Genomic DNA, 23,269 nt, shown 5'->3' with positions numbered 1-23,269 from the left:
TATTATTTGGCAACGGGGTTATTACGACCGCATGCCCTTGCTGTCATCAACCATAGCTATTGGCGGTGGGCCTCGCCTTTGACTCAAAAGTCCACCCGCAAGGCAGCAGTTTCCACAGTTATTGGCGATGGGCCAACATGCAGGACCTACGGTGGTGGTATTCTTACACCCCTACCACAGGCAGGAGTGATTACCCTACTCTATTATGAGTTAATTACAGGACGCAAAAGATATTAACAAGCTTTGGTCACGTGATCCATTTCCCAAACGGCTGAAGAAATGTCAGCCTGACCATTAGAAACGAAGGAATTGTCCCAATCCAGAACAATACATGACTGTCGGGGACGGTGTCGGTGTTGACTATAGACGATTCCATTGCCCTTCAGAAGGATCCGTCAGGAGGACCTTTCAAAAAGACCCTTCAGTTCTGAGTGGACGATCGCTCGCCTTATTCCCTTTGCATAAGCCCCTCGTCTTCTTGTTTCCTTCGCCTAATCCTGTCCTTCCTTCGTCTCGTCGTTCGGTGAGTAGCCGGACTAAATAGGACCGATGAGGACTTCCTAAATCTGCCTTGCAAGGCAGCTGTTCAACTCGTCTATCCTCAAAGGGTTAAGGGCAAAAGGGAGACACGTGCCTTTTTTTTGTATATATTTTGTAATTGCGCTCAGTGGGCTTAATGGAGTCATGCTTAGGCCTAAGAAAAATTACATCCAGCCCGAGAGAATGGTGAGGACGTGACACAGGAATTGATTAGATTTTTCAGCAATTTCGAATTTTAAGGATACTTAAATCTGGGATAGTGATTCAGGTAAATCTCTGAAACTGCTCCCATCCTCTCTCTCTCTCTCTCTCTCTCTCTCTCTCTCTCTCTCTCTCTGCTCTCTCTCTCTCCTTGTCTATTTCTGTATCTTTTAATTCTTTTCTTTCAAACACACTTAAGAAAACAGCCATGCGCTATACTCACACATAATATGTATACACACACACACACACACACATATATATATATATATATATATATATATATATATATATATATATATATATATATATATATAGAAATATATACATATACAGGCAGTCCGGGTTACGACGGGGGTTTTGCCGTTCTTAACCCGAAATCATCGTAAGCCGGAACGACGTTCTTGAAAACATGTCCACAGGGAAAAATTTCACTAATTTGCGATTTTTCTTGGGCCATATCTCTAAAATTATCACTAATTTACTTTTTTCATATGCAACACTGTATTCACAATTACTGTATATTTTCATTAAAATACAAAGAGAGAGAGAGAGAGATGAGAGAGAGAGAGAGAGAAAGAGAGCGAGAGAGAGAGAGAGAGAGAGAGAGAGACAGAGATTACATAAAACCATTAAATTCATTGACCATTGTATGGCATTGTTAAGCTCCGAGTGTCACTGGAGTTATGAGGTAGGGAAATTGATACAGAAAAGAGGAAGGGAAGAATTTTCTTTTGAAATTAGTTATCGTATTATTACTACTTCTATTATTATTATTATTATTATTATTTGAAAATATAAACACGTGCATCTACCATAAAAATTCTCTCATCTCAGTAAGAAGGAGGAATTATCCTTACAAGTGAAATGGAAAGGTCATTCATCTCTTTAAAATACAACCATTATGAATTTTGTAATTAAAGTTTATTATTATTATTATTATTATTATTATTATTATTATTATTATTATTATTATTATTATTATTTTTATTATTAAATAACTGAAATTATCAATAAACATTTTACATACTAGTACCATAAAAATTCTTTCATCCGGTAAAAGAGAGAGAGAGAGAGAGAGAGAGAGAGAGAGAGAGAGAGAGAGAGAGAGTGTGTTTCTCTTCTCTGTTCTCTCAAAAAATACTTATAACACTTCCAGCGAAAGAGAGGGAGGGAGTTACCACTATGACACATTATTATCTTGTGTGGCAAAAAAAGAGAGAGAGAGAGAGAGAGAGAGAGAGAGAGAGAGAGAGAGAGAGAGAGAGTTAACCTTAATTAAAAGTGACATGGATAGATTAGTACGTATTGTATTCTTTAAAAATACTATCACATATGAATTTTGTAATTACAGTTATTATTATTATTATTATTATTATTATTATTATTATTATTATTATATATTATTATTTGAAAGTATTTAAAAACAAATAGTACAAGTACATAAAAAAATCTCGAGTCTCAGTAAATGAGAGAGAGAGAGAGAGAGAGAGAGAGAGAGAGAGAGAGAGGGGGGGGGGGGGGGGGGGGGGGGGGGAATCCAGGAACACTTGATTGCAACACTGCAGCTCTTCCCCTCCTGGCTGTCACAGAACTTTATATACTGACAGTTTTAGTACTGGATCTCAGGAAAGGTTACTGGAAGAAGACTGATTTCCTTCATTCTTCCATAATTTTTAAATATAAGCTAAAATCTTACTAATTCACTATGGTATTTTCTTTAATGAATTGATATTATTGCTGTATAAATTAATATTAATATTTGAAAATATTAAATCATTTATTTATCCTACAAAAAACATACATCTTTGTAGTTGAGAGAGAGAGAGAGAGAGAGAGAGAGAGAGAGAGAGAGAATTATTATTTTTATTATGTGATATCATTTCAACTTATTAAACTTACTAATACAGTATTAATCAAAATTAATATTTGAAAATTAGTAAATCATTTTTGTATTATAAAAATGTATTTAGTCATGAAAATAAACATCAAAATACACTAATTAGTGATTATTTTCGTCGGAAAATACAAAGAGAGAGAGAGAGAGAGAGAGAGATAGAGAGAGAAAGTATGGTTTTATATCCAAGTCTAAGTAGAGTATAAATGGATTCTTTAAGTGAAATAATGTTTCAATGAATATTTTAGCTGTTTTGTTTAAAGGATATGTATACTGTTTGAGAATGCGTTCCTTATCCTTGACTATGGTTACCATACAGTTTAATAGCGTAAATTAATTTATGCGCCCTCTGCTCAGAAACTAGTTCTGCATATGAGGTATCGTTAAAAGGCATAAAAAACCGTCGTAACCTTGGAATTTGCGTTGTAATCTAACCAGAAACTTAGTTTTGTTAATTATGTATACTGGAAACAAGCAATGATTTTTTCATTATTTGCACTTTTGGACTGTTATAAACTGCGCATCCCAAGCTAGTGTATTTATTCGCTCGGAAACTAGTTCCACATATGAGGCGTCACTAAAAATATTTAAAAAATACGACATAAAAAGTGTCGAAAATCATCATAACCTCAAAAATTTTGTTGTAATCTAACCAAAAACTTATTTTTATTAATATACTGTGCTAAACTATAAAGGATTCTTATCTTATCATAGTATGTGTTTTTTAAAAGCATCTAAACTGGGAGCGTCGAAAGCGTCAGCGTCGTAACCTCGGAACAAGCGTCGTAACCCAGGGCGGATTTTTCAATGAATATTTAAGAAAAAGCGTCGTAACCTCGGAACGTCATAAACCGGACCCGTCGTAACCCGGGGACCGCCTGTATAGAGGTATCTGTAAGCGCTCACTTATCTGGACTTCTCAATAGGGAAGTTCGAACAACAGACGGTGAGTCCGTAAATACAGGATATTACGTGTACTTAAGGAATAAAACAAGATATTCTAAATTTTACGGCGCGTACAGTCGGGCTTAATCCACCACTACTTATAATAACTTATTATATTAAAATTACGAGAACCTGCTCTGATTACTTGATACGGTCGTGTGATTCATAGGAAAATTCCTTTTTAAATTAAAAAGGTATTGGCATAAAAAAAAGGTATGTCATAAATGATCCAACATCGTTTTTCCTCTCCGCTGAAGTCGCTTATGTGGAATGTGCTATGCTTTGAACACTCGGCAGATTTAACTGACCCTGACCGTTGACTAGATGACACAGTAACCAAGTTTGCTTAAGTACGATTTGTTTGATTCTGATATTTAGGGCTACTGTTTACCATCGGCAACGTATTGTGTGTTTTTAGCATTTTGTTGTTGGTTACGTATAAAGCAACGAATGTATGAATGACGAACTATTAGGAACTGAGCGATTACTATTAAGACAAGTTATCTCTACTGCATTCAATATTAACTGTTTGTACTTGCTGTTGTTTACTTCATTGTTGCTAAAATTTGAAATATTGAGGGATCCTGGTCAGCGCATTTAGCCTAATGAAAGTTTTTTATAGACATGTTACTCCTTGCAATCCAGCCGTATTTTTAAAGTTAAGTTGAGTCATTGAGGTTCGATATTTTACGCATAACTAAAAGCTGAAACTGCGATCGGACTTTGCAAAGGAGCTTTTATGTTTTGACCCAAAATAGTGTTACCTCTAATTTATCCAGATTTGTACGGTGTTCCACTTGTTTTTGTGTGTTTTCTAATCACTACGGTGCCTAACACCCTAATCCATGCATTGTATAAATACAGACGTCCACTGCATAAATGCATATTCACTGTTTAATATGATTTGTTATGTAAAGGATTAATAATCACCCAAAATGATAAAATTAACATAGTATATGATTATGATATTTCAGGAGAACTTCTGGAAACAGAAACTCAAAGATAAAAACTCGCAGTAGCGAAATCCCAATGATGTCGATAATTTCTGTAAAAAAGTAAGATTAAGAATGTCTCGTAACTTCAGCCACAGGAATAACGAAATTCGACCTGCAAAAGAAACACTCAGTTACTCCAAATGAATTAAAAATTGTACTTAGCTTGATTTTGTGGGAAGTCACGGTGTCCGATAACGATGTGCCCTTGGCCCTCCTTCTCTGTTTAGCGGATGACCTGGTTTTGGCTTCAGTTTCCCTCGGGCGCGTTGTTTGTTGTTGGATGATTCGATTCCTTGAAGATCTGATGCTGAAGACACGTTCGGTTTTATTTCTTGAAGTGCTGGAAATGCTCACTAACGATGATACTAGTGCTTGAAGATCTCTTACTTTCGTCGTCGTTGATTTCTGATATGATACATTATTCGTTATTCTTCGGAAGACGTTGAAGAGTTCTTGTTGTTTTCTGAAGTCGCTCACTAAACGATGATACTAAGTTGCTTGAAGAATCTGTTGCTTTCGTCGTTGTTAACTTCTGATATGATCCATTATTCATTATTCTGGTTTTTCTTCGGAAGACGTTGTAGAGGTCTTGTAGTAGTCTGCCACCAATATTAGGGCTGTTGCCTTTTATAATAAGGCGCCCTATGAGGTAATGTTAGACTTGCGATAATCTTACGCTAAGTCGGTTGGTTATGCACTTCCATACTCATTAGTGTCTTGGGGTTTGTAGATCACTTACGAAGTCGGTATTATCTTCTTTGGTTATGACGACGATGTGTTAAACTCGTGATGATTCGGCAATGATGTGAGGTTCTAGTAGAAAACACGAAGTATAAAAAATACTTATATTCTCTGAGATTACATGTTGAAGTTCAGAGGAAATTTGTACAGTCTCTAATGACGATGGCTTGATCGCTTCTGCCAACGATGATGGCTAATTCCACTCTGTTCCCACTACCATCTCGGTTACAAGTCATAAAGAAAGCAGACAGTAGCTCGAACATACGAACATACATACAAATGAGACACATTACTAATCACGTAGGCCGTTTGAATTATAGGTCGCGGTAGTTGTCTCAAGCAGGGAGCTTGGACTAATGTTTCAAAGCAAATGAATGACCACAGGTGACGGCACGTCACCTTAGCCTACTTTATTGTATACGTCATCTTAGCGTCTCTGGTCTGATCACATTCCTGCAAGCAATCTGGTTGACCTCTTTAGTTTTAGTCTTTTATATATATGGAATAACACTCCATATTTTTATTATGTAACTCTTACACATATCCGACACGGTGTGGCATGGTGCATGTGCAACAATCATGCAGTGTTCCATGTCGTCTCGTGCACATGTGCGTGGCTTCTGCAACAACACCACAAGCCACCCGCAACACACCGCTACACTGAGTAACAAAGCCGCAAGAGTGTGTGCCATGGCATATGAACCTGCACCATAAAACTGCACAACGCTTTAACACTGCGCCAGACACCTCAACAACACGCCGTAACATGCCCTAACACACCGCACGGGTCTGCGGCACACCACCCATAACGGCCATTTTGACTCACACCATGTCAATTTTCTGGCGGTTTCTTGCGGACCCACTCCATAACTGCCTGTAACACAAAAGTGCGTAGGTGTAAACCCACCTTAAGTTTCGTGACTACGAGAATCATCACTGCTGTAAATTTCATGACCACGAGAATCTTCACTGCTGTAAGTTTCATGACTACGAGAATCAGCACTGTTGTAAGTTTCGTGGATATGAGAATCAGCACTGCTGTAAGTTTTGTGATTATGAGAATCTTCACTGTTGTAAGTTTTGTGATTACGAGAATTACGAGAATCATCACTGCTGTAAGTTTCGTGATTACGAGAATCGTCACTGTTGCATGTTTCGTGATTACGAGAATTATCACTGTTATAAGTCTCGGGATTTCGAGAATCGTCACTTTTATTTTTCGTGATTACGAGAATCTTCACTGTTATAATGTGATGGTAAAAATAGTTTCTAGCAGAAAAAAAATATGCAGTAGATGTATGACGGAAAGAGAATGTTATAAAGACGCAACGAAACGCCTTCAATACAATAGGGTGGGTAGAAAAAATGGTCTATATTGGAACCCGGTTTATTTCTCAATGGGTTTCGAAATGTGTAAGAAAACTGAGTCTGTAAGGGCCAGTCCATTCAGCGTGTAGGTACCCAGAATCTCGTATTTTGAAGTAGACTTTGTATTTCCGTTTTGTTCTATGGATAATTCTGAAATTAGCACATAATGCCGCCGTGCAAATCTTTTATTGTTATTATTATTATTTGTTTAAGCAGCCATTTCCGACTAAGTCCAATCGGCTGCTTAATGCAGATAAAATCTGTTAAAATTATCATATTAAATAAATATATTTTTAGTCATTTAGTTTTAAAAAAATAAATAAATTGATAAAACATTTGTATGAATAAAATTATTTACATATATTTTAATATATCTGTATCTAATAAAATTATTTATATATGCTTTAATAGATCTGTATCTGTTAAAAATTTTATAATCTTGCAAATATTTGAGTCGTCATCTCCTAGAATGTCCTGCATTCTAGGAGATGAGCCAAAGTATTTAAGTCTAATATGTGAATACTTAGAGCATTCAATTAAAATGTGTTTTACAGTTACTCTGGTTTGACAGGTATCACATTCTGGAGGTGGCTGATTAGACATAAGAAAGCCGAGTTAACCTTGCGTGTCCATTACGCAGCCTGCACAAAGCGACCTCATGGTTTCTCTGCTTCTGTAAAGAATTTTTAAAGGGAATGATAGTGGTCTTTACCACTCTAAGTTTGTTATTTTCAAGTGATAACCATTGGTCTTCCCAGATTTTTTCTAAAATAAATTTAAAATAATTTTTAGTCTTTATAATATGTTTTGTACATTTTATATCTATCATTTAATGCTGCTTCCTTTGCATTTTTATCTGCAATTTCATTGCCTTCAATTCCAACAATGACCCTGGTGTCCAGCACAAGATATCTTGATATTTTTGAAAGGCTTAAAAAATGAATATTTTCTTGTATTGCTCTAATAGCAGGGTGGTGATGATTAAAGGGATCTATTGCTTGAATAGCACTTTTTGAATCACTATATATAGTGTAATGTTTGCTGGGAGTTCTAGGGATTTTATACAGAGCCAATGAAATTCCTGCCAATTCAGCGGAATATATGGAGCTATAAATTGGCATTCTTCCATGATAGTATTTGTCGTCTGTAATAACTGCGAACCCCACAGCAGCATCAGTTTTTGAGCCATCTTTATAAATGGAGATAGTATTTGCATGGATTTCTTGGTGTTCCAAAAAGATTTGTTTGACAGCTTAACTTGGAATTTCATCTTTTTTTAAATCGAATAACTCATGGCATACATGAGGCTTATTCCATTTCCAAAAAGGTGTTGAATTTGGTAAATGGTTCAGGAATTTTAATGGTGGAATATTATATTTTCAGTCGTATAACAAATGGGTAAAATGATCGTGGTCCAATTCTTTTTGGAATGATGGTATTATTTATAATTCTACTCAGTTTTGATGGGTATCTTAATGTCCGCGAATAGAAGTTTAAACTATATTCAACCCTTCTTTGATCAAGTGAACACACACCTGTTTCACTATACAGAGAAATAACAGGTGTAGATTTAAATGCACCCGTAGCATATCTCAAACCTGCATTATGAAGAGGATCTAATTTTTCCAATGTACTGGCAGATGCAGAAGCGTATAGATGCGACCCATAATCAATTTTACTCAGTATCAAAGTCTTGTGTAAATAGAGTAATATTCTTCTATCTGAGCCCCACTTGGTATGTGACAATTTCTTCAATAGATGAAGTACTTACTACAGCTTCCACGTAGGTAATTCATGTGAAATTTCCAAGTCATCTGTTGATCAAAATACAACCCAAGAAATTTCGTATGCGTAACAAAATTAACTGGTTTATCATACAGTAGCAATTTCATTTTCGGTACATTTTTCTTATTTGTAAAAGTAGTGGCTACAGTTTTACTTGCCGATATAGTGAATCCATGTGCAGTAGTCCACGATACAATAAAATCAAGAGATTTTTGTAGAATGATTTGTCCTGTATAGATATCAGAGTGGATGATCCAAATGGCAAAATCATCTACATATAATGAACTCTGTACACCAGTTGGTAGTTGTTTTGTAATATCATTAATAGCCATGATAAAAAGGGTGGTGCTCAAAACACTACCTTGTGGAACTCCTTCATATTGTGGGTACTCCTTAGATAAAACACCATTTATCTTAACTTTAAAAGTTCTTTCCTTTAAAAATTGTACTATGTTTGAGGGTAAAAATCCTCTCAGTCCAGAATAATGCATTTCTTTTAAAATCTGATGATTCCATGTCTTGTCATAGACCTTCTCCATATCAAAGAAGATGGCTGTGGCATAGCTGTTTGAAGCAAATGCTTTCCCAATATCGGTGTCAAGTAAAGTTAAAGGATCTAGGGTAGATCTTCGTTTCCTATATCCATATTGTGTAACGGAAAAGTATCCTGTTTTTTCAAGATACCAGATTAATCAGTTGTTAATCATTTTCTCAAACAATTTACATAAACAGCTTGTTAATGCTATTGGTCTGTAGCTATCTGTGTCATAAGGATCTTTGCCTGGCTTCAAGAATGGAAGGTCCAGTGCTTTCCGCCAATCTTGTGGGAAATATATTTCAATCCATATTTTGTTATATAGCTTTAATAAATATTGTAAACTGTTTGGGTGAAGGTGTTTCAACATTTCAAAAGTGATCATATCTTCACCAGGGGCTGTATTGAAGCATGTTGACAATGCCGATAAAAGTTCATCCATGGTAAAGCAATCATTGTATGAATAATATTGATCAGTCTCAAAATTAATTGGAATTTTTTCTTCTTTTTCTTTAATGGCGCGAAAAGATTTTATTGACGAACCTTTGGAAATATTACTTAAATGTTCTGCTAGGCAAGTTGCTACCTCTTTAGGATCATATATCAGTTTGCTATTAATTTTCAAAACTGGGACATGGGATCGAATGTGCTTTCCTAGTATTTTGTTATGGACTTTTTTCCAGATCTTACTTAGGGGTGTATCTTTGCACACCGACTTTAGGAAGTTACACCAAGATTTTCTTTGTGCTTCATTAAATATTCGTTTTGCTACAGCACATGACCTTTTATAATCTATGTAATCTGAATCGTTTCTCGACTTCTTAAATTTTCTTTGGGCTTTACTACGGGCCTTCTTTGCTTTTTTACACTCCTCATTCCACCAAGGAACTGGACATTTAATCTTTACTTGTGCTACAAATGGTATAGATGACTCTGCAGCATCAATTACCAGAACTAAAAACATAACCAGAATAGTTTCTATGTCCAAATTATTATCCCATAATGGAACATTCCTCATGCATTCACTAAAATCTTCCCAATTGGCTTTATGAGCATTAAATTTATTAATTGATCGCTACCACACAAATCATCATAAGTGTTCCAAAAATATTTGTCTGCTAGATCTTGTGAGCACAAGGACAAATCTATGTGAGAGTAACTTTTTGTTCGTTGGTCAAAATGAGTTGGTTTGTCTTTATCTAATATATGGAGTTGATTTTCTATAACAAAATCAAGTATTATGTTGCCTCTGGAGTTTGATTTTACATCGCCATGATAAATGTCTTGCGTTGAAATCTCCTAGAAGTGGCATTGGTTGGGGAAGCTTCTTGACCAAGTCATTCAACTTTTCTAAATCTATATTATTATTTGGACTTAGATATACAGAGCAAATCGTTATAATTTCCTCTAGTTGTATCTGAACTGCTAAGGCATTTATTTCTTATGAAAGATTATATATTGTGAAAGGTACATCTTTTCTAATGAAAATCATATTACCCTGCGGATTAGCAAAGTGAGGTTGATAACATGTGTAAAATTTATTTGTAAAACTGGAGGAAATAGGTAAAAATGTTTCATTGAGGCAGATACAAATTGGGCTATATTCATCAATTAATTTAAGTAACTCTAACTTGTTTTTGTTAATGCTTCGAATGTTCCATTGCAATATGAATGAGGGAGTGTCCTTATTATTTGTAGAAGTGAATTTTACTTATTTTCGTCGGTCTTACAAACCTGAGCTGAAAGAACTGTGTCCACTTTAGTTTTTAAATTGGAACTTTTGATAATATTTTTGTTGCTGTACATAGGAATTTTGCTTCTAGCACCTTTTCTATAATCTGGTGGCATAGCATAGTCTCGTACTAGTGACTTATATTGTTTGGTGTTTGGTTTTCTTATTGTTTCTTTAGATTTCTGTAAAGCTATTTCGGAGGAATAATTTTCTGAAGGTTCTTTACTATCGATGGTATAAACAATGGTTTCTTCTGAGCTGGTAGTTTTCAAACATTTACTATTTAGACTGTGAAGATTTTTCTCGTTCTTAGGTGAGGATGGTTCACTGTATGTTTTAGGTCTCTTTCCTATCTCTGCTGGTCCATCTAGTTCTCTCAATATTTCCTCAATTTCTTTAGTATTTTGTAGTGTGTTTTTGTTACGGAATATCCTTGGAGATATATTTTCTTCTTTCTTTTTGCATTTGTTAACAGTGATATCCTCTCTCTGTTCATCAAGACGATTATCTACTGCAATGTTGGTCAGTGCTTTGAACTTATTACTTATCTCGATAGTATTGTTTTTATCTGATTTTTCTACGGTTATTTGATTTCTGGTATTAGAAGATTGGGTAGCTTGTGAAATATCGTTAGATATGATTTTGCTTTGGTGTTTGAGCGTATCTGCAAATGTTTTACGGGGAAACTGTATTTCTTCTTCTTTCATGTCTTCCTTAGCCTCCTTTACTGTTATACCAAATTTTCTTGATCTGGTAAGGGCTTCTTGGAAATATCTGAAATATACACATTCCCTTACATAAGCATGGTGTAAACCATTACAGTTAAAGCATTTTTTAGGGTTGGTGCACTCATCACTACTAAGCTCCAAGGAGCCACATTTAAAGCATCTAGGCGAGCCCAAAGACTTGCATCGTTTTGCTGTATGTTCAAATTTCAAGCAAATCTTACATTGCATAGGTTTTGGATGTTCTTCTTTAATTGCTATTCTTTTGTTTCCTACTTTCATATATGTTGGAATTGTTTGCTGTGAAAAAATAATTTTAGCTGTCTTCAGACTTCTTCCAGTTTTAACACTTTTTCTCTCATAAACAATAACTGATTTAACATTGTGTTTTTGATCTTCTAGGACTTCTTTTAATGTTTCACACACAGATTCATTGGTGTCATTTTCAATTCTACGTTTATCGAGCAACATGTTTCCAATTCTAGTGTTATAATGGGCCTCGTCAGAAGCATTTACATGGTGAATTCCAAGTTTTGTAGTTTCAAGTAGTTTCTTCGATTCTTGTTCATATTTAGCCTTTACGATGATTTTGTTTTTTTCGGCTGAGAATCGGGGATTGTCACAGCCAAGAATTTTCTTCAGTGAACGGTATATAACCAAGTCACTTAGAGGGGTTACTTCTTCGTTAATTTTGAGTGTGATATACTGAGACCACACTGGAGGAGAAAAAATATCTTCCATGGTTATTCTTTTAAATGTTCTTCTCTTTTGAGACAGTGTTTGTTATGTATGGCTCTAAAGTACCCATACTAGAGTTTTGGAGGGATTCCATGGACAAGTCCTTTGAAGAAAGCATAGGGTCGTCAACAGAAATAGGGGGGGTTGCCATATAAAGTGAAAAACTTATTTCATCCAGATATTCCCCATACCCACCATGGAGTCACACTTAGAGGACGGGTCATCCCTTTAATGAGGGTCGTCTTAGGGGTATTTACCAGATATACACCCTATCTCCAGTGCTTAGGCGTCGTGATGTCCGTCGAGATCAGACCCGGCACTGAGGAGAGGGTTTGACATTAAACTTTCCCCTCGCTCGACCACGTCAGGTACTCGAGTTCTACGGGAGAGGTGGCATGCTGTCCATCCTCACCCTCCTTCAAATCCCAAGAATAATCCTAAATCATGTCCAAAACCAAGCCGAAAGTCATCAATATAAAATCCATATCTTATAGGGGGAGGAAGCAGAAAGATGAAAAGTTTTTAGTATTAGGAAAAGGGCTGACTTATTTAGTTAGATCAACAGCTGGGCACCAAGGCCCAGCGAGAAAGCAGTTCCTACCGGGCATCAGTACCCAGCTGCTGAACCCTAAGCCCCCCATCCTCGGCAAGGCTTCAGCATCTGGGGGTCCGTCTTGCACAGCTAATGTAATATAACGTAAATTCTTGGCATAGAAAATAGTGAAGCTGTGAGTGAAGATTGTATAAATGCTGATCAGAGTCGCCATAGCAGGGCCGTTTTTAGCTTTGTGGGGGCCCTAGATAGATGGGTAGGTGGGTATTTCATTTATCCCCGAGGGGCTTGTCAAACTGTGATGAAGAAACTATTACACTTCACATGAATTCATTTCACATCTATTTTAAAGCACAAAGATAATTTAAAAAACCAACACTTAAAATAATGCTTAATTAACATCACAGCCACACACTTACCAGAAAAACAACTAATAATTCACATTATTTCAACTTTTCTTCGGGAGCCCCAGGGAACTTGGGAAATTTAAATTTTCCAAGCTACCCTGGGGGCACCCGGTGGCATATTCCCGGACTGCACTGAGGTTTCGACCAGGCTCCTCCCCTAGAGCACTGTGGGCGGAGATATCTCACTCTCCTAGCAGACGACGCATTTCGCTCCGTCATGCTGCCCTCTTCGTTCTCCTCCGTCATTAGCTTATTTTGTTGTGTTTTTATTATTTTTATGTTGTGTAAACATGAAATTGTGACATATATCCATATTTTTCGATAGCAATATGCATAATTTACTATATAAATCAATATTATTCATAACTTTATTGTAATATGCTGCTAGCCTTAAAGTTCTTTAGCGAACGTGTTTACGATGTGAACCGATGCTTATGACAATTACACGAATATCTCACTCCCCTAGCAGACAACGCATTTCGCTCCGTCATGCTGCCCTCTTCGTTCTCCTCCGTCATTAGCTTATTTTGTTGACATGAAATTGTGACTTATATCCATATTTTACGATAGCAGTGTATATTTTTCTATATAAATCAATATTATTCATAAATCCATTGCAATATGCTGATCTCACTTTCCTTGCAGACGATGGACGACACATTTTGCCATACTGCCCTCTTCATTCTTCTCCCAGTCATTAGCTTATTTTGTTATTTTTTTATCATTTTTATTTATGTTAGGCCTCTACGTAGATGCTGCCATCTGTTGCCTTTACGTACTACTCACTCGCTATGTTCATTCTCCTCCCAGATATTCGCTGGTTTTAACTTGGTATTATCTTTAATATGTTATGTCAACATGAAATTTGATGTATATCCGTTTTTACGATAGCTGTGTACGTATTTTGCTATATAAATCAATATTATTCATAGATTCATCGTAACATCATGCTCAGCATTCGCCCAGACTCCGCCCCTACAGCAACTGTGGGCGGAGATATCTCACTCTCCTAGCAGACGACGCATTTCGCATCACCATACTGCCCTCTTCATTTTCCTCCGTTATTTTATGTTTCTGTTATTATTATGTTGTGTAAACATGAAATTGTGATATATATCCATATTTTATGATATTATTCATAGATTCTTCATAATATCATTCTAGCCAAAGTTCGTTTAGATGCAGTTAATGTTTTTACAAAAGAACCTGAATGTTACCTTGCCCATGACAATTACATGAATTAATCATAATAATGTGGTGTGTTGTTTCATATACGAATAATATTTGTATTCATATAACGTTTATTACTCATTTGTAATCTTTCTTTTGAAACTTATCTAAAAATTGTCTGAACTATTCAGAAAGGAGGTGCCGAGGCAGAGGCACATTCCTCTGAGTACTAATATAATAATTCATTCATAATAAAAGGAGAGTTGTGTAATTCCATTTTAATTTTTCAACCACAAAAATCTTGCACGTGGTGATTGTTGGTACTGGTTCAAAGTAGCATGGCAACAATGAGGTTCCTCGATTTGATAACATCATCCTGGAAGACACGGCAGACACGGTGGTAATAGGCTAAGAACAAATGTTAAAACTGAAGAGGAGGCGATGAAATGGAAGGACACGTATTGTAAGAAAAATTGCGTGAGTTTCATCCATAAGAGTAGTAAATACACACCGAAGAGGTTGGCTTACCATAAGAGACTGCGGTGCATACATGCAGACCAGCGGCACAAGGGAGTGAGAAAAACTTTTACTGGGTACGTATTTAGTATACTGCACTTTTTTTTCCCTTAACAAATATTTAGCCTTTTAGTCAGGTCTACACTGACTAGCCTAGCCTATGTATTGGAGGTACAGGAAAATCAAATAAAAAATATTGAGCATGGGATGTAGTGTGCATAATTTGTGTGCTAAATGGACAGAGTGTAATAGGAGAAACAACCGACTGGACAGTGTGATAGGGGAAACAACCGACTGGACAGAGTGTGATAGGGGAAACAACCGACTGGACAGAGTGTGATAGGGGAAACAACCGACTGGACTAGCTGATCCAGTTTTCACCGCATTTGGATCCACCCTTCTAAAAAGTACTTTTAACACTCCTGACACTGATGGCACCAGTCACAAGTTATCGGTGCTGAGAGCAACAGCTCGAGACCTCTACTATCCTTCCGAAGTAAGTATTTTCTCCAAAGTTAGAAATTAAGGTCATATTTTAAGATTAAACAGAGGTTAATGAAAGTCTAGCTATGCGCAGTGCAAACACCTTCATGACGCTTTCGAAATTTTTACTTATAGCTAACATCAACAATTTAGAAGATTGATGCCATCTCGATGTTTGCGTATAGGTAACACCAACAATTTAGAAGATTCACTCCATCTTGATGTTTGTGGAGCCGCTTGTGTCAATAAACTTCCCATTCCATGTGCTAAATCCACACACCACTTGTACCCATAGACGCTGGGGCACTTTCTTCACAACCTTCGTCAACAATGACACCAACCATGGCTTATCCAAGGAAACTAAAATGTTTTGGTAGAAGAAGAAGAGTGCATAAATTTTTTACTTAGGCTATTCAAGATTATTAATTTGAAAATAAATTGTTGAAAAAGTAAATAGATTCCTGACTCAAATATCAACAGTTTTGCTGTGAACAGTACCTACGGCATTGTTTGTCCTCTTCTATTGTTTATCAATGTTACCAATTGGTATGTGTTTACCCTCCAAACTGGTTATAAGACTTACACATAAACGGGGAAATGAATGAAATTAGCATATCTTATTAGAGCAATTTTATCATTATTGCATTACCATGGCGCTTTCATATATCATTATATTTGACGAAACTTCAATCTTTTGAATGGTATGCTTAAAGATGAAATTGTATTCTTGTTTCACATTCCAAATTAAAATCGAGTGAATATATAAGGCTGATCCACGCGATGACAATGGATCCACTGCGGTGTTTACCCCTAGTCTAGTACTATATTATTAATGCAATGTTGTTTTGGATGCAGTTTAACATTTAGTAGGCTTTCATATTCTGTGATGAAACATCACTCATTTGATCATGAATTTCAGATGTCCTGTTGTGATGGACTTGAAGATAAAATTGAACACTGTTAATACAGTGCGCAAAGACCCCAAAACTGAGACACATCCCTGTTTTGTAGCAATCACCGGGGAACACAATCACAACCAATCAGCTGCTGCATTAAAAGAACTGCACGTGCTCCCAGAAACCAGAGAAAAATTTTTCAAGTACTTTCATGCAGGTGAGTTGATAATGTGTTTTGAAGGTTGCACAAAACGCTTAGCTGTATGATATTGTCCTCTACTTCGGAGACCATCCCCAATCCCATTTGGGGATGCACCTACTCTGCTACCGTAATACTGCCACCGAAACGTAATACTGGCTCCAAAAGCTCGTAATACCATCCACCAATCAGCTTGGCATTGCTAGTAGTAAAACAAACAAAATCGGACAGCTGGTTCCACGGACTTCCAGACAAATTAACCTTGTTTTCTTTTACCCTTAATGAACGGATTGATCCTCGGGAGTAGTAATATCAGGTTTGGGTGGTGGACAGATTGATCCTGTAGTTAAACAATATTATGCGCCATTGATTTGGAAAGAATTGGACAAGAAAAAGGTGCCAATACTTTTATAACCAATAATTCACTTGGGCACTTTTTATACTGACTAAGATCACGAGTGTGGACTTCTCGATATATGCTAGTATTCATATAAATAATTAATTAGCCTATGCATGGTTCACATTCAACTTTTACACAAAATATGGAACCTTTGTATAACATGGGGACGACGTTCAAAGTGCAAGAAAATAAATTGTTAACTATATATATATATATATATATATATATATATATATATATATATATATATATATATATATATATATATATTTGTGCATGCCATTCTATACGATATGAAATAGCGAAAAACTCATCAGTTCTGTTAATGAATGGCCCAAGATTCTACATACTATGACAACTCGGTGTATGAAAGACACACACTCGGGAGCCTCTATAGTTTGGTTGGTTAGGCTTGCCTAACTTAACTTAACCTAACCTAACCTTAACTTACTTTACCTAACCTACCTTACCCTACCAATAAAGAAAGGTATATGTCTGTCCCCACATTATACATACCTATTACCCCAAAATATTAAATTCCTTCCATAGTGAACAAGAGATTCAGTTTTGTTTAATATAATTTTTAATATAGTCCGGTAGGTTTGTTTAGGTTAGGTTAGGCAAAAATAGCTGCCTTCCACATTAAAGTTAATTTTAACCCCTATTAATTTTTAGCACCTATTAAAGTACTACGGTTACTACTGACTCGACAGGTATGGTTAATACAGTCCTCCAAGACTGGTAAGTGTGTTAGTAACAGTGGCAGTATTAATTATTTTGAAGGCAGAATTACGATTTTGTGGTGGCTTTCCTCATCCAATGTACTATAGTTGTTGTAAGGTGTTCCTTTGTACCACATAATTATGAAGTCAAATGGTAGTTTTCTGTCATATTCTGTTTCAGGAATGACAGCAGCACAGGCTTCCAGATTTCATCAGGAAAAACTGCTTTGAAATTTGATTGATATGGCAAATAACGCCATAAATCCAACACAGCGAGCTGTGGAACACCTTTGGGATGTATGGCGGCAGGAAAAGCACGGCAGTGTTGGTGGGGTTAGAGTAAGTTTACCCAAATTGAAAAATATGCAGCTGACAATCCAGGTACCATAATTGAAATTCTGAGAGAAGGGGACAACTTCATTATTGTTTTAGTAACAGAGTTTATGCTCAGAGTTCACAAAAAACATGAGAGAGGCTTGTGAAGTGGTGTTTGTTGACACAACAAGCCATGTCGACCAGTTGTATACTGCTGTGACTCCACTTCTCTGTGGGGGCCCTTGTGGGGCTCTTCCCTTAGGTGTAATCTTCACATCTTCCCAAGCTGAACAGAGTTATACCAAAGGTATGCATAATTGATATTTAAGTAAAATTATTAAGCAAACTATAACCATAGCTAACAGTGCACCACATAGTTTTATGAATTTATATTTTTATGCATTCAACTTACCTGTCAGATATATACTTAGCTATAGACTCCGTCGTCCCCGATAGAAATTCGAATTTCGCGGCACACTCTACAGGTAGGTCAGGTGATCTACCGCCCCGCCGCTGGTGGCGGGAATAGGAATCATTCCCGTTTTCTAAGACAGATTTTCTCTATCGGCCGTGACAGCAACATTGTTGTTGTTACTCCTGATTTGATTTTCGTGTTTTTTCATCGCTATTGATCTTCTAAGCCGGTTATTTTGGTGACGTATTGGATCTTTGGTTTGGCATACTCTTTCGTGGACTGTTTTTTGGACTTGGTTTTGGATATTTCTCATGATGTCGGATTCTAGCTTTACGGTTAGAAGACAGTGTACTATAGTTGTTGTAAGGTGTTCCTTTGTACCACATAATTATGAAGTCAAATGGTAGTTTTCTGTCATATTCTGTTTCAGGAATGACAGCAGCACAGGCTTCCAGATTTCATCAGGAAAAACTGCTTTGAAATTTGATTGATATGGCAAATAACGCCATAAATCCAACACAGCGAGCTGTGGAACACCTTTGGGATGTATGGCGGCAGGAAAAGCACGGCAGTGTTGGTGGGGAGAGTAAGTTTACCCAAATTGAAAAATATGCAGCTGACAATCCAGGTACCATAATTGAAATTCTGAGAGAAGGGGACAAACTTCATTATTGTTTAGTAACAGAGTTTATGCTCAGAGTTCACAAAAAACATGAGAGAGGCTTGTGAAGTGGTGTTTGTTGACACAACAACCATGTCGACCAGTTGTATACTGCTGTGACTCCACTTCTCTGTGGGGGCCCTTGTGGGGCTCTTCCCTTAGGTGTAATCTTCACATCTTCCCAAGCTGAACAGAGTTATACCAAAGGTATGCATAATTGATATTTAAGTAAAATTATTAAGCAAACTATAACCATAGCTAACAGTGCACCACATAGTTTTATGAATTTATATTTTTATGCATTCAACTTACCTGTCAGATATATACTTAGCTATAGACTCCGTCGTCCCCGATAGAAATTCGAATTTCGCGGCACACTCTACAGTAGGTCAGGTGATCTACCGCCCCGCCGCTGGTGGCGGAATAGGAATCATTCCCGTTTTCTAAGACAGATTTTCTCTATCGGCCGTGACAGCAACATTGTTGTGGTTACTCCTGATTTGATTTTCGTGTTTTTTCATCGCTATTGATCTCTAAGCCGGTTATTTGGTGACGTATTGGATACTTTGGTTTGGCATACTCTTTCGTGGACTGTTTTATGGACTTGGTTTTGGATATTTCTCATGATGTCGGATTCTAGCTTTACGGTTAGAGGGACAGTGTGTAAATGAGGGATGCATGGTGAGGCTACCGAAAGCTTCGGTAGACCCTCACACAGTTTTGTAAGGGGTGTAGAAGGGATGAATGTTCAATTTCTAACACCTGTGATGAATGTGTAAATATGAATGAGGAAGAATGGAAGAATTTAAATTCATATTTAAGGAAATTAGATATGGATAGGGCTAGGAAGGCTTCCTCCAGAAGTGTAAGTAGGTCTCGCTCTAATGAGCCTATTAAATTAACACCTAACCCTAAACCTCTATCTTCTTCCTCTAGTACTAAGACTGCAAATCCGGCAAACGGAAATTGCAGATCTTAAAGCTGCGCTACAAAGGATGGACGTCAAATGCTGACGTTGAAAGGTAAGCACAGTGATAGTGAATTAAGTGTCCCTAGTGCAGTGGAGGGTGCGTCTGATCGGCTCTGTCTCGCTCCCAGGCCTAGACCTCTTTCCAAGCTCACAGGCCCAGAGGAGAAGGAATGTCGAAAGCCGTACGGAGGTTACGGAGAATCCCACCGATCAGGCGTCCCCTCGGCAGATTCTGTGACGACCCGAACTGCCAAGGATCGCTATCGAAAAAGCATCCTAAAGAAGTGTTTTTCTTCGTCAGATTCTTCACCGAATGTAAGGGGTGGGATGGAGTTCTGATGAACTGTCACGCCCTTAAAGAGAAGTTGGAAGGCTCCAACTTTAGATTCAAGCCCTGAACTTTTCTCCGATCTATCACCTTGTGAGAAGAAGAAAAGGAGATTGGTTCCTAAACGGAAATCGGAGTTTCCTTCCGCTTCTAGACATCCCTCACCTGAATCAGGGAAGGAAAAAGAGAATGCGGCTGCGAAAATTATCCTAAATGTGCAGGAGCAACTTTCGGCCTTAGTAGGAGTTTTTACTAAGGAAACTCCCAGGAGAAAGGACTCTTTCCTTCCTATAAAGAAGACGAAGGAAGGAAAGAAGAAACGGAAGTTTCGGCTTATACTCAGAGGAGTAATAAGAATGCGCCAAAAACGCCAACCTGGCGCAATGCGCCAGATGCGTTTGAGACTCCATACGAGTCCAGAAGAGCGAAGCGCCAGATGCGCCATAGCGCCAGAAGCCGCCATCTGGCGAAATGCGCCAGAAGCGCCACCTGCGAAATGCGCCAGTAGCGCCAGAAGCGCCACTCTGGCCGAAATGCGCCAGAAGCGCCAGCTTGGCCGCAAGGAATCACGAGCGCCAACCCGGCGCAAATGAGCCACAAGTGACAAATAAGAGACGGACTTCTTCCAAAAGACAATTAAGCCAGGAAGATTTGTTTGGCTTTCGGAAGGATAACCTTTACCTGACAAGGACTCTAGTTGTCGCACAAGCGGCCGTATTCCTTGTCAGGACAGAGGTGGTTCCGGAGAAAGCGATAGGAGAGGACATCCTTCGTCTGACAGGGGAGAAAGGTGTCGCACAAGCGGCCATCGCTCTTGCCAGGAGAGGATAAAGGTCGTTTTGCAGATCAACCTATCTCTCGTAGGGATGCAAGTTATCGCACAGGCGGTCGTCGTTCTTGCGAGAGTGGGGGGGGGGTGGATGTTGCAAGAGGCCAGTCTCCTGCTGGAAATAAACAATCCTCTTCGGAATTGGATTTGGAAGAGATTTCGGACTCTGAAGATCACTCGGCTCCGGGTTTGTCAGATTACAAGACGCTGGCAGCTGGCCCTTCTTACTTCAAGAGTTTGGGGACTCTTTAAGCCCGACTGCTCCTCCTTCTCCAAGGTCCTTATTTACAAGCACGAAGGTCCCGAAACAATCATCTTTTATTAAAATGAAGCCAACCATTTCCATGAACAAGGCGCTCCGATTCGTAGGAAATTGGTTGGAATCCAAGGAGAAGGCAGGGAAGACAGTCTTTTTTACCTGCCCTCCTTCCAGACTATCAGGAAAAGAAGGGAATTTGGTACGAGACGGGCAAACCACGGGGTCTAGCTCTCCCGTCCACTGCCGAAGCAGATTTTTCGAATCTGGTGGATTTGTCTAGGAGACAAGCCTTGTCATCAACAAAGATCACATGGGCGACTTCTGAGATGGACCATCTCCTCAAGGGATTGTTTAATGTCTTAGAAGTTTTTAACTTCTTAGACTGGTCCCTTGGGGTTGTTGGCCAAAAAGACACAGAGAAGAGGAATCTCTTAGTCCAGAAGTCCTTCATAGTGTCCTTTCCTGTATGGACAAGGCAGTTCAGGATGGAGCAGGAGAGGTGGCCTCTCTGTTTGGAACTGGTATTCTGAAGAAGAGATGTCTTATTTAGCTCTTTTCTGACGAAAGCAGTTACTCCTACTCAGAGGTCATCTCTTCTGTATGCCTCCTGTCGGACCAATTGTTTCCTTCAAATCTAGTAAAGATATTTCTCATTCTTGACAGAAAAGGCCACACAAGATCTCTTGGCCAATCTGCAAAGAAATCGAGGACTTCGGGTCCTATTAAGAGAGAGACTCGGGCTCCTCAACAGCCCTTTCGAGGGAGTACCTCGGCCAGATCCTCTTTTAAGAAGAGAGGAGTGCGAAGAGAGGTAGGTCTTCCTTCAGACCTGTCAAGAGAGCGAAATGAGACAACAGTCCTTCAAGCACCGGTAGGAGCCAGACTTCGGAAATTTTCCGAAGAATGGGCTCGGAGACAGGCAGAAATTTGGTCCCTTTCCGTGGTAACAAAGGGATATATGATCCCCTTTCGAGACAGACCTCCCTACTTGACTACGAACCCGAGGGAACTGTCAGCCCAATACAGGGACCCTGCCAAGAAAGAAGCATTATTGCAACTGGTAGAACAGATGTTGCAAAAGGAGGCCATCGAAGTGGTTTGGGATCTTCATTCCCGAGGATTCTACAACCGTCTTTTTCTGGTTCCGAAATCCTCGGGAGGGTGGAGACCGGTCCTGGATGTGAGCGCATTGAACTGATTTGTGGAGAACACAAAGTTCTCTATGGAAACATCAAAATCGGTTCTTGCGGCTCTTCGTCCAGGAGATTGGATGGTCTCCTTAGATCTACAAGATGCATACTTTCATGTCCCCCTGCATCCATCATCGAAGAAATATCTCCGATTCATGATGCAGGGGAAAGTATAACCAATTCAGAGCCCTATGCTTCGGCCTTTCAACGGCCCCTCAAGTGTTCACGAGGCTAATGATGAATGTTGCGAGATGGCTACATCTAGAGGGGATAAATATATCCCTTTATCTGGACGATTGGCTAATAAGAGCAAAATCGGAAATTCAGTGCTTGAAGGACTTGGAGAAGACTTTGAACTTGACAAAATCTCTGGGACTGCTCGTGAACCTCGAGAAATCACAATTGATCCCCAGACAGAACATAGTCTATCTGGGGATACAGATGGATTCTCGGGGTTTTCGGGCGTTTCCATCTCAAGACAGAATTACTCGAGGCTTAGAAAAGATCTCGAACTTCTTAGGGAAAGAACGGACCTCGGCGAGGGAATGGCTCAGTCTGCTGGGCACCCTTTCCTCGTTAGAGCAGTTCATTTCCCTGGGAAGATTAAATCTCAGACCTCTGCAATTTTATCTAAAGAGGATGTGGAGTCAAAAGACAGAAGACTTGTCAGATGTTTTTCCATCAACAGGGATAAAATCCGACCTAAAGTGGTGGTTAACCCCATTAACAAGGAACGAAGGGGTGTCCCTCTTGA

The 23,269-nt window shown here is 38.4% G+C and overlaps 1 long non-coding RNA gene across 1 annotated transcript; it reads left to right on the top strand.

Moving 5' to 3' along the window:
* The first annotated feature begins 14,047 nt into the window (after positions 1-14,047).
* Positions 14,048-18,063, top strand: LOC135221389 (uncharacterized). The gene is made up of 3 exons (XR_010315915.1): positions 14,048-14,925; positions 16,251-16,444; positions 17,730-18,063. It is a non-coding gene; the product is annotated as an uncharacterized LOC135221389 (long non-coding RNA).
* Positions 18,064-23,269: the final 5,206 nt, after the last annotated feature.

The sequence above is a fragment of the Macrobrachium nipponense genome, chromosome 2 (genome assembly GCF_015104395.2).
Source record: "Macrobrachium nipponense isolate FS-2020 chromosome 2, ASM1510439v2, whole genome shotgun sequence".
Classification (NCBI taxonomy): Eukaryota; Metazoa; Arthropoda; class Malacostraca; order Decapoda; family Palaemonidae; genus Macrobrachium; species Macrobrachium nipponense.
Note: the sequence above shows the minus strand (reverse complement) of the source record. Positions and strands in the feature narration are given on the sequence as shown.